At 38.3% G+C, this 12587-nt stretch overlaps 1 protein-coding gene across 2 annotated transcripts in view; it reads right to left on the bottom strand.

Moving 5' to 3' along the window:
• sema4ba (sema domain, immunoglobulin domain (Ig), transmembrane domain (TM) and short cytoplasmic domain, (semaphorin) 4Ba) overlaps positions 1–11974 on the bottom strand; it is a 68039-nt gene extending 56065 nt beyond the window's left edge. Inside the window, exon 1 of one of the 2 annotated variants that reach the window (XM_038268861.1) lies at positions 11802–11974. The gene's annotated coding sequence lies outside the window, so the exon portion shown is untranslated. Of the gene's footprint in view, positions 1–648; positions 844–11801 lie in introns of those variants that run through there. The other variant, XM_038268860.1, reaches the window with a different exon arrangement.
• Between the last annotated feature and the right edge of the window lie 613 nt (positions 11975–12587).

Consider the following 12587-nt stretch of genomic DNA (forward strand, 5'->3'; position numbering starts at 1 on the left):
TCACTGTTGGCTTTCAAACCTCAAAAACCAGAAGCTGCTGAGTATTCCCTGTCTTGCTTAGGTTCATCAGATTTCCCACGCTCATTCAGAGTTCATGCAAAGTTTCCCTACTGGGAGAGGATGTTAGTGCATTTGCTGCCACATCCAGTAACTAGTATCAGAAGAAAAGCCCCTTCAGAGACACAGATACAGTTATGATAAGTTGTTGTGGCACTTACACACAAGGCACTGAGCCTTAAATATATAACACACCCTTTTTAAATAGCTGTGATTCTAGAGAAAATGAAGTAAAGACCTACATTAAGTAATGCAAGGGTATCTTCTCCAAAGCGACATAAGAGCTCACCCACCTATAGATGCTTACCTTCAGAGAGTATGTAATCACCCCCTCTATCACCTTACAGTAAAGACTTACGGTAGATGGCTGAATGCCATCTTCTCTCACCTCACACTTACTTTTCTTTTTAAAAAGAGAAACCAGGAATGTCTTCACGTCAGTGTTGCTTATAAAGATTTTATAGCTCTCCAGCAGGGCTATCCTGGCAGTGGCATCACAGGTAACCAGAACTGCAACATCAATGATTTATGCAGCCAAGACACTGAACAGTTAATGAACAGAAGGGCAGCGTCTGTAACAATATTACTTACGCTCTATGTCAGCCAGGCATGAAACCAAAACTCTCCTTGAAATCTCAAACAAGTTTTCCTTCTGTAGGTGGCAGCACAAAACAAAAGATAGACTCAGTCCTCAGCTGGCAAAGTTTCATAGAAAAATCCACATGAGTAGATCAGATCTGAAGCTCTGTTAGAGGACAGCCCTGCGTCTGTGGGTCCTTCCCTCTGTCTCTCACACTGTGTGGTACTACAGCTTGCATCTATCCACTAACCGTGGAGCTCCTCCCATCACTGACTCAGAAAGAGAGGGAGGGAGGAACAGGAGACATGGAATAGACAGAGGAGAGGTTGAGAACTTCTCTGTTTTTTCATATCTATGTACTTATATTTTGTGGGTTATAACAAACCCTGAGCAGCTTTCAGGACCAAGAAGAACCTGGAATAAAACATACAGTATGCATGTGATATTAACTACAGTATATAAAAAAACAATAAGGGTAAGAGTTACATTCAGAATACCTTATATTGTGTTTGTATCAGAGAGCAAAACAATTAAACCTCCCTCCATGTTTTTTCCCAACTTGCCAATGCATGGAGGGCTAGTGTTTCTTCCCAGCTATCAGTGAGCAGACAGAAAACAGGGCAGACAGTCATGCAGATGGATCCGAATCTGAACCCATAGTACAGAATAGTTGGTTAGCTCTCTTGAACTCGGAACGCAGATTTTATTATTTGTTTGTCTGTTTTTAAACTCAGTTTAGGATAGTCTTCAATAATATGAAGGCTGGTGGATGATGTAAAGGGCAGTCTTTGTTTATGAATGGATGAATTGCGGATGCATGTGTGGTCAGAGATTAGCACTAAGCAGCGGAAGCATCAGCGACCGTCTTGAAGCTTAACTGCACATAAAACTACGGCAACATCTCTGTTGATAGTTTGCATGCAACTAGCATGTGTACACCAAACAAGGGTGACAAAGAACATGTGGTCTGTGAAAGATATTGTGATCTCTATAATTAAAGAATGTCTATTTTAAAAATTGATGCCGTAATTAAAATAGCAGAGAGACTACCATTACTCTATTGCCTTTACAACATCTGGTTTCAATGGTGATCGAATGTGGACTTATGAAAAGATTTTGGACAACTATGGTGTTTTGCTTCCTTCTCATCCCCCTTGCTTCCCAGGTGCCGCACAATGGCAGCCCACTGCTCCCCAAGGGGATGGATTAAATGCAGAGGTAAATTTCTCCAATGTGAGATCAGTAAAGTTCAATTATTAATTATTATTGCTGCTTAGGCTTCAATGCATTTCGTGGCAGATCGGGCGTTAAACCCTAAAAAATATTCAGTTACATCTTATGAAAAAGATAATTGTTTCAAAAGTTGTCTAAATCAAGAATTGCCCAGGGGACAAGACACTAATATAAAGTAGGATAGAATTGAACGCTGGTAAATTATGTGCTTAACAAGCACATCCAAGGCAAAGCACATTCTGTAATGTTAAGAGTCACAAGATGAGCTAATCGTCAGCGAGCATGCTCCTGCAAGATGAACACGCATACTAAGATCAAACATACAGTCAGAGTGCATGACTTTCTTTTTTAAATCTCTCCTTGGTTGGAAACCCAAACTGCAGGTGTTTGCCCCTCAGCCAGATGTTAGCATCATTAAGAGCTCTAGTTTAATTATCCTAATTACAGTAACTTCAAGCGCCAGACAGCAACAAAGAGAGAAGAACAAAATTAGCATTATGAGAGAGAAGTTTAATGTTGCTACATTTGAGACATGAGGCCTAACAAGTCTGTGTTGATGATTATTGTGAAACTTCAGTCTGTTTTCTTGGAGAAAGATCAGTGCTGTAAGTAAACTATTAACTTTATTTATTAAATTGTAACTTTTGTAACTTTTCTACAGTGGGTTCTATTTAGTAGCTCTGAATTTATATACAGAGATGGGTATAACTTCACAACTAACCTAACAGAGTTACAGTTATTTTGATATCCTATTGATAACATTGTTTTTGTGTATTATATATTTTTCAAACACTGGCTTTTGGATAATAGTAATTTTGTAGTAGCTTGACCATAACTTATGATATTAACAGTGAGGTACAAATTATAAGAGATTGGCAGTAATTCACAAAGTATTTCGTATTTCACAAAGCCAACATCCCTTTTAAGGCATTTGGCAAATATAATGGATTATTTATTGTTTTGCAGGTTGATACATCATACTTTAGGTGTTTATGTTGCTATGTCATTGTCATTATTTTGCGCTTTGTGGACTTTTTGGTTCTGTTTACTTTGATTTATGTCATTCTGTGTTTTATTGGTTATTGGTTTCTTTTCCTTTTTTCTGTCATTGTACTTGTTTTCTGGCTTTATTTAAGCAGTGTTTTATATTTTGAGTTACTCTCTGTTGTCCCATTGTGCCAGTCTCCTTTCCCCTAGCTCCCTTCTAGTTGCTTCTAGCCACACCTGCTCCCTATCAGCTGATTAGCCCATTCAGTGTTCTGTCTCCCATATATACATCTCCTGTGCAGTTCTTTCTGCTGGATTCTCTTCTTTACTTTACTCCTCATGTATCTTTCTCCCTGGTGTCTCCTAGTTTTGGTTACCTGTTTGTTATTTCTGGATTTGTGCTTCTGTTACCATCTCCATCTAAATCAAATCTCGAAGAAATCCTCTCTGCCTACTCATCTGTGCATTTTGGTCCTCAACTAACTTCCACTTAACCTGACAATTATGCATTATGACTGAACCTATTGCAGCACAACACTAGTAGTAATTGTTAAGGAGAAAGTCATCTCAACATAAATATATACTGCATAATGTCTTATTATCTCCCAATCAGTTGAAGCTTATTTATCTTTAAATTGTACGTATTTTGAAAAACCTTGTAATAAAATGGAATCATGCAGATGATGAGATAATTTATGTCTGTAGATTATGGATAACACGCTAATGAATGTGCAGCAGAATGTTATAAAAATCTTCACACAGAGCTACCAAATAACTTCACATGCTGGTTCCAAAAATGATTTCCTTGGTAAACAGAGTGAAGTGTAAGATAGCATGGTGTTGAGACAGGGGCGCCTCTTTCTAAAATAGCAGATGCTAATTATACACTTTAGGCAACTGCTAAGGAGGAAGACATAAAGCCAAGTTTGAAGTGTTGGAAGTCTATGTGCTGGCTCCGTGGTTCTGCACAAACTCAACATTTCTCACTCCGAAGCCACACTGATGACACTCAATTGATGACTTTTTTAAAGCCAGTATTAGACATATTCCTCCCACTTTGTGGAAGTGCTGACACACCTATGGCTAAAGAGGACCACCTGCTGCTGCCCTGCAGAGCTGCTTTTGCACATGATCTATAAGACACAAAGCACTCCTGCGGCAGACTTTTCAACAGCATCTTTAAATATTCAGTGTGCTCTCAAAATGTCACTTCTAATAGTCAAAGCTTCCTCTGAATTATAAGTTTAACATGCACATTATAATCAGCAAACAAAGGCATGTTCATGTAGATGATGGGTTAACAACTGGAAGAATAGTTTGAAAATAGCCTTGTTTTGATATAACGACTTTTCAACTTAAAGAACCTTAAAACACTTTTACTGCTTTCATTCATTCACATATTCACACACTGATTGTGGCAAGCTTAATTGTAGCCACAGGGCAGGTGTTGCTACACAGGAGCCACAGGACCCTCTGACCACCATCAGTAGGTAGTGTCATGCCCAAGGACACAACTGAGTGAAAGAGACAGAGATAGGGTCCAAACACACTAGGGTCCTAAGCTGCAGGACAAACACCAGTGTCCTACATGACTAGCGCTCCTATTTTTTTTATCATTTAAAAAAAAAACATAATTGTGACAGCATTATGATTAAGTTTGATATTAAGTGTTTATTTTGATGAGAAATTAAATGGTTTATAAGGTACAGTAATACTGTGTTTCATTAGGAAAACCATTCAAATAAATATTTTTTATATTATTTTTTATATTTCTAATTATGTTTGTTGTCATAATAAGTTCTCTTAAAAGGTAAATTTTTTTGTTTTGTCTTTTAAAAAAGTTTAACAACTGTTCCAGGTTGGTGACCTGCGGCTGTGTCATGGTCTTTGGCACTGATGATTGGCCTAATCACTAATCTCATTCATCTGCCTATCGTCGCACAGTTCTCATTACTGCTCATCTTATCCACCTGCTTCAGCCTCTATTTAAACAGCCTTCAACCAGTCATCAGTGCCAGATTATTCAAGCCTTTGGTGAGAGTCCTCTACCGTACCTGTATGTTTCTGATTGTCTGATCCTGACCCGTTCTGGTTCTTGACTTCTGAGCCTGCCTGTTCCCCTTCTGATTGCTGCCTGTCTTTTAAAAGGACCTGCAAATGTCCCCCATCTCTGTTCTGGTCCTCTTTGTACATCTGATCTCCTAGATCTGTGTACTGAGCACATCTTCGACACCGGTTTTGGTTTCACCCTCTCGATTATCCTGACTTTCTTCGACTGCTCGGTTCTGATCTCCTGCTTGTTCTCTACCTCTGAGACACCGATGCCTGGGACTCTATGGGTGGCGTCCGCCAGGTCTCGTTGGCAGCCTACCGGTTGGAACCAATCTTCTCCTCTGGGCTCAGACTGAACTATAAGACCAGAGGTCCCACCTTAGACGCTGACACTGTTCACCGCAGTTCGGTCTTAAATAAAAGTTTTGTTAAATTTTACTGTCTGGTGGTGTCCTGCAGAAAAAACAACGTAGTTCATAACAGAACATCATGCACTGTCATTTATTCTCATGAAAATAGACGAGTAATCAGTTTCCACCCTCCTAATGTTTGGCATACACCAAGGTTAAGTGTTAACATTTTATCTTATTTCAGTAATTAACAGCTTAGACATTACAGCTCATTGTTTAGCCCCTGTGTCCCATATATTATTCTAATGAAAACCCACAAGATATCAATATTAGTCTACTCAGAGCCACTGAGGGGAACAAAGGCCCTGTCGACATACAAGGAAATTGTGCTGTTTGAGATTTAAATCCTCAATAATCCTAAGAGTTCATGAATAATGCTTTTAACATGTGCAACATCACAATTTTTCCTCACTGGATTGTTTGTTTATTACAACTCCACAAATCCACAAGGTTAGGATTGTTCAGGTTGTTGACATTTTATGATTTTTTGGTGTGCATGATAGAAAACTGGGACTAAACAAAAACTCAATGACTTTTTCTTCCTAGATGGCCTAAATAACAAGTACTAAACCATTAATTCAGAAAGCAAGTTGTATCAATTCTTTCTTTGAATGCCCAGGCTATAAGCTCATGGCAAATAGTTTCTGAACACTAGTTTTCTTATTTCATTAGGGGAAGAATGCTGAGAATCTTAGTGCTTTTACATGTATTCAGCAATAAAGCTGCTGTTAACAAGCTGTAACAAATATTTCACCTTTCAGCAAACCCACCTCTGTGTAACATACAGGTTGCGAACAGACAAATAACAGAGGGACCTTAGTAGACTCTTACATCAAGCATCTGCTCAGTGAAATCCCAGAGGATATAGAGGAGTACAGCAAAGTCAGGACTACATAGTCAAGGACTTTGTCAGTCCCTATGCTTACATTTACACTTTGACCTTAAAGGTTTAAAGTCAGTTCAATTAATTTAAAAAGTACTTTATTGATCCCAAAGGAATGTTGGTGTTACTCAAATATACAGGTATATATATATTTTAAACAAGTTTTTGTAGATGTTATTTGCTGTAGGCAGAAAGAAACTACTGATTTTTATTTGATCAGATCTGGATAAACCTTTGACTGAGGACACTGTTGTCTTCCAACAGGACACTGTTGTCTTCCAAGAGGCTTATCAAGAAGATGCTCGAGGCTGTACTTAATGTTCCTCATTTTATTATGAAAGAACTACCAAAACAGAGCCAGCTTTCTTTAGCTTGTTAAGCTTCTTTAACCAATTTTCTCTCAAGTTGTTACCCTAGCAGATGATAGTAGTAGTGTTCACACTCTTCAAAGCATTCTGCATTTTCTGCAGATGTAAAAAAAAAAAAAAACAAGCCTCTCAAAAAAGAAAAACCTAGCTGTCCCTTCTTTTAGACAGATTTACAGTTGTGTCTGCAGTGAAGTAAGTTGTTCAGTTCAACAGAGAGGTATTTATACTATATTTTCCAAGATTGTTAATAGCTTGACGTGTTCCTTTTTCTTCTGAATTCTGCAATCTCCCCCTTTGTTTTGTTCAGATTCAAATGATTCTTTCTACACTATACAACAAAGCAGTACACCAGCATCCAGTACTCTGCTTCATTTTCATCTATGATATCTGCAAAGTCATCTCAGTTTTACTGTGGATGACTACGGTCAGTGACTCTATCTGAAGTGTACAAAGGAATGGGTACTGCCACCGAGTACAACCTCTTGTGGTGCTCCTGTACAGACTACTTTGCTAAAGCCCCATTTACAATAACCTTTTCAAACCATATCGAGAACGGTCAAGCACAGTAACCCAGATAACTGTTGAGTGAACATGGAACTCAACTGAACTAGACCGTGCAGGACAAAACAAAACCACGCTAAATCTAGTACAAGTACAAGTTCAACATTAGGGCTCAGTACGGTTCAATTGTGGCTTGGTTTTCTTATAACAAAGAACACATAAGAAGACGATGTCATCTCCTATTTACAGTCAGGTGACTCATTTCACAGTTTTTCCAGCGTGTCCAGGTTTGCAATTCACAGATCACTTCACTTGTTCACAACATGATCTTCTTCTCAGCCTTTTAACTATAAATGGCATCAAAAGAGCGTGGTGTGACCTGGGATGATGCAGAGACCCTCATTGAAATTTGGGCAGAGGATGCTAGCCAGGCATAGAAATTCCTGAATGTCATGGGTTTTTGTTTTCGTAATTCCAGCCTTGAGAGCTGTAAAACCTTGGTCTCACGATAGGAGGCGAGGATCCGTGCTAGTAAATGGTCCTAAGAACCAAGTTCAGCAGAGTTAACTGATCCATATATAAATCACGAAGAATACACTTGGACATTTTGTATTTACAACTCTGAACAGTTCACAAAAAAACATGTCTACATTCCCATTTTTAAAAGTTTAGGATAAGTAACCTTTAATCCAAAAAGACATAATCTGTTCTTTTTTCAAATTTTTTTTCAATAAAATACATCCGAGGGTCAAGTTTCAACTTGAGAAGGAAAATTTTGTGACACTCAAAGATGTGTGACCCATTTTGGGAGTATAACAAGAACAAGCGGTATGTCACACACATAGCATATGATTAATCAACCCCCCCTCCCCCTCACACACACCAGCGCCAGGGAAGGAAGTAATTTGTGCGTTTTTTTCCCAAATAATGAAGAAATATAGCTTTTGTGTGATACAACAAAAAGCTTTAGTTTTTCTCCTCGAAGACAAGTTTCCTGCAGAAGGTTTTGAGGGACAAGTGCATGGGGCAGGGTTAACAAGACCTGGGCAGTGTGTGTTTTACAGACATTAAGGCAATTGTTTGTCTTAGATTAAATGGATAGATTCATCCAGGATACCTAAAGGTTATGTTCATCTACTTCCAGAGCCTGAAATTTAATTCCTAAGCACTCCCATCACAGCTTCACCTCATATTCATGCAATCTGTCTGACTTCTCACATCATACTTTCTGTTCAACTATGAAGTTGTTTCTTCTTAATCGGGAAGTTAGGTATTACATTTGTTACATTTTCTGTGAAATAGTACACCTAATTGGTTGAACAGCTAAATGGTTAATCAGATAGTGGGTTGTAAAACAACAGCACAATGCTCTTCTCCAAGCAAGTGGGCTTGTTTGAAATTCATCGGAGCAAGGGAAACAGCTCGAGCACTCCTCAGGTGGCCCACCACGTCCATGGCAGCAGCTCAACTCGTCTGCTTTTTCCAGCTCAGGTCTGCCTCCCCCACACAAATTCACCTCCTCCACTGCATACTGAGACAGCTAGGCTTTTTTTTCCATCTGTCAAAGCAAGGAGCTCACACCATAAAGTAAAGCTGTAAAATGGATTATACAGTGGTAGTATAACTGGTTGTATAAGTTCACTGAAGAGGAAGCTATAAACTGATAGGCCTTCCTCTTCTAGGAATAATAGATTACCAGAAAAGTATTAGCAGTTAAATGAAATATTTTGAATTTACCATGCAAGTTGTTTTTAACTTCCATTCTCATGTATATGCATACAAAGAAATTAATGCTTAATTTACAGCACTTTCAAGTAGGTCCATCATATCAAGGAAGCTGCATGATATTAGAGAGAAAGTATCTCTCTAATAGAGACGAGAGAGGCAATTTAGTTTACAGTAGTGTACGTAGGATAGACTATTCTTTATGAAGGTCCCAATACAATCAATGCAATACAATAATTTCAAATAAATTTAAAAACTCATTCAAGAATCAAAATACAAACATCTTTATGATATTTTGAAGTTATCACAGGTCCTGCAACCTGATAAAAAAAGTGACAATGCGATATCAAAGCTTTCTCAATTCAAAAAATTGCCAAAAGACATGCAGTAACCTAAAGCTCTATCTTTTTGGTTGATGCAAATCTGTAGAGGATGGAGCTTATAATATTAACTGCATAGTAATGAATGCAGTATATTGCAGTTCACAGTATTAAATGCAATGAAGTACAATGAAGTACGTGCACCATAAAAAAAAAACAAGTAGGAGCCACGATCATATATTATGTCTATTGGAGTTTCAGTACCGCCAAACCGGTCAGAAACACCAACAGAGGAACAAAAAAAGAGGAAGAGTCAAAGTTTAAGTGAAAAAAAATGCAAAACAATTAATACCAGGAGGGATAAGATAATAATAACATTTGGAATACAATATTTCCAGTGGTGTTTACTGAAGCAGGAACTACTTTTTAGGTTTCACAGCTAGGACGATGGATACATGATTACAAGGCCTCACTGATAGTAATACTAGAGATATCAATGTTTTTCTTAGGCTCTACTTTATAGGGGTTCTAAGAAGTGTTTACATGTGATTTAATCGGTAAATTGGTAGTAGTAGATTACACCCCTTTATAAATTCTTCATCAGGCGAATGAGCAACATATTAGACATAACAACAATGCTATAAAGGAAACTATTAAACAAATCTACGAAAGGTGATAAGGAACAAAATTTGAACAACCTATTTTAGCAAAGAAAATGTTACAGCGTAAATCTGCACAAAAGATGATTTCTCAGCAGTCTTTTTTAAACATGTATTGATAATAACTCTTTAACAAGTTAGTATTTGAGTCTAAGTGATCTGTGTGAAAGCAGTGACAGAAAAGTACCACTGTATTCTCACAAAATCGAAAATCTTTGGTCAGATAAAGTAATTTAATGACATAAATCTTTAAACTAAATTAACTAAACAAAACAAATCTACTGAAACAATTTTTGATCTTGTTTGGTGCTCATCGTAAAGCAGGGAATTGTAGAAACTAAAGACCAAAGAAGTATGAGCTAAACTGTGCAACAGCTAAGATGAGGAAGTCTCGTAACAGCAGATTTCACAAGAAAAATTTTTTTTTAAAGATCAGCTGACTGGACATGAGGAAAGGTATGTGATTCATTTTTAATAATATTGAGAAACTCATTTTACCTGCTTCATTCAGCTCTTCAGCTGGGAAGTTTGTAGCCTGGTACAGAGGAGAGCAACGTTCTGAGCTAAACCCTATCCAGAAAACTATAAAAAGAGTCATATTAACTAAAATCATTATATGTTATGGTGTAGTTAAATTTTTATAAGATGAATATGTCCCCTAAATTATTGCTTCAACAACCTCTTGTTGAGGAGATGCAGATTTTTTTTCTGTAGCGACATCTACTGCTTTAGATAGGCACTGCAGTGGATCTGTATATCCAAAGAGGCATTATAAAAGATAACACCGTTCATAAAGAAGGAACAGGAGCGAGAGAGGAGCCCCCAAACATTTTTTTTTTAAATAGTTCATCATTTTAACAATTGGATGGCTTAAAATATAATAGTATTACTATAAAGTCCAGTACTTTTATAGGAAAACCTTAAGCAACCTCCAGAAATGTTTCATAGTTCCTCTATAATCAGTATTTCTCACTGGGATAGACTGATATCCTCAAAAAGCACCGATAACCTGAAATAGACTGTTAGTGGTTCATTATACCAATTACAATTTGAAACAAACATTATACACGTGTTGGCTTGTGCACTCTGGGAAATGACCCAGTAAGACGAATGGAAACAGTTAAACAAAAAAGGAGCTCTGATGAGCTGCGATGAAAAGAGGGAAGATCCCAAGAATGAATTAGTTATGAGGGCATCTACATGTGGGGCAAATGAGACATGAAAAATGAACTTGACATATAATTTAGAGCATGAGGTAAGGTTAGGAAAACTTCTGGAAACAGTGACCCAGCGTCTCTCTCTCTCTCTCTCTCTCTCTCTCTCTCTCTCTATATATATATATATATATATATATATATATAGAGAGAGAGAGAGAGAGAGAGAGAGATTAACCTTTTTTTTTCTTTTTCCAGGACCATACCTAGTATCCAGACACATTACCAGTCAGGGAAAGATATTTGACTCAGCATCTAAGCATCCCACAATTTCTGGCCATCATCTCTAAATCTATCAAAATTCTAGATGCATAAAATGACCACAGCTTCGTTGAGTACTGCTACATGACTCTCCTTGTACATGCCCAGTTTTTTGTAGAGCAGGCAGGTCAAAGTCAGCCATATGTTCTAATAAAGTAATATAAAAATACAACCTAATGCCGACTCACGGATTTTAAACAAATACTGAACTACTGTAAGAGTAAAGATCTTTGACAAATCAAATCACTCATTAACTGCACAGAAGGTGAGAAATCATTTCACACTAAAGGTAGTTGCAGCTCTCCACAATGCCAGCACAGGGATCTGTCTCATCTTTACCATGGAAACGAACACCATACTACATGCATGCACACTGACAGAGCAATTGCTATGGCATCCTGGAGTAAGGCGACAAGACGCTTTAAGCAACCAGAACAATTTACTATGCAGTTTAATGTTCAGTAAAAGCTACTGTCTATCATTCTCTTATACTCTCAATCTTATCTCTCTTATTTCAGGTAATACCCTGTTTCTTTACTCAGTTGAATTACCTTTCTTCAGAAGAACACAAGGTCAGTTGGAGGTTCTCTCATGCAAGTAGTGACAGAAGAGAAGAAGCTCTGTGGGAATCCCAAGAGATGCCCAAGAGATGCTCAAGGATGCGGCTCAGCCGGCACCGCACGCATGCATCCACAGCCACTATCACCGCCGGTAAGATCAGCGCCAGCAAAAGCAGATCGGATAGGGGAGGGGAGAGAAATGTGAAAAAAAAGGCAAGGTCTATCAGCAGCAAGAGCATTACATCATAGGCTCTGTGGAAGGGTGGGAGAGGAGTGGACAGAGGAAGGGAGGTGCTCCTTGAAACGGCGCACTCCCTGTCACTGCTTCAGTGCATGCAAAAGCCCAAATCTAATATTTATGATCTGGTGACTGCAAAATGCTCTCAGTGGTTGGAGTCAGACCTATGAGATAATTCAATCAAGTGCTCTTAATTGTGTACGATCACTGGGTTTTGTTGTCAGACTGGATGATGTACCCTATTATGTCTTCATCCCTTTGGGGCAAAGGCGGTGTGTGTGTGGGGGGTGTGTGTGTGGGTGTGTTAGCATAGGTCTGGAGAATGCAAGCCCATGCAGTGTCTATTGTGTGGAGTAATTCGATTGCGTGACCAGTGCCAGCCTACCAGTGCTCACAAAGCATGCTGATATTCAACCTCTTTCAAAGGTCAATCCAGATACCTTGAGGCACTTGTAAGTGGATGGATATAGTTGCTAAAGTGATGATTAATGTTAACTTGCCTGTCACAACGAATTAAGTCAAAACTTGTTGCTTGCGAA

Source organism: Cyprinodon tularosa, unplaced genomic scaffold (genome assembly GCF_016077235.1).
Source record: "Cyprinodon tularosa strain WSP-4 unplaced genomic scaffold, ASM1607723v1 ctg71, whole genome shotgun sequence".
Classification (NCBI taxonomy): domain Eukaryota; kingdom Metazoa; phylum Chordata; class Actinopteri; order Cyprinodontiformes; family Cyprinodontidae; genus Cyprinodon; species Cyprinodon tularosa.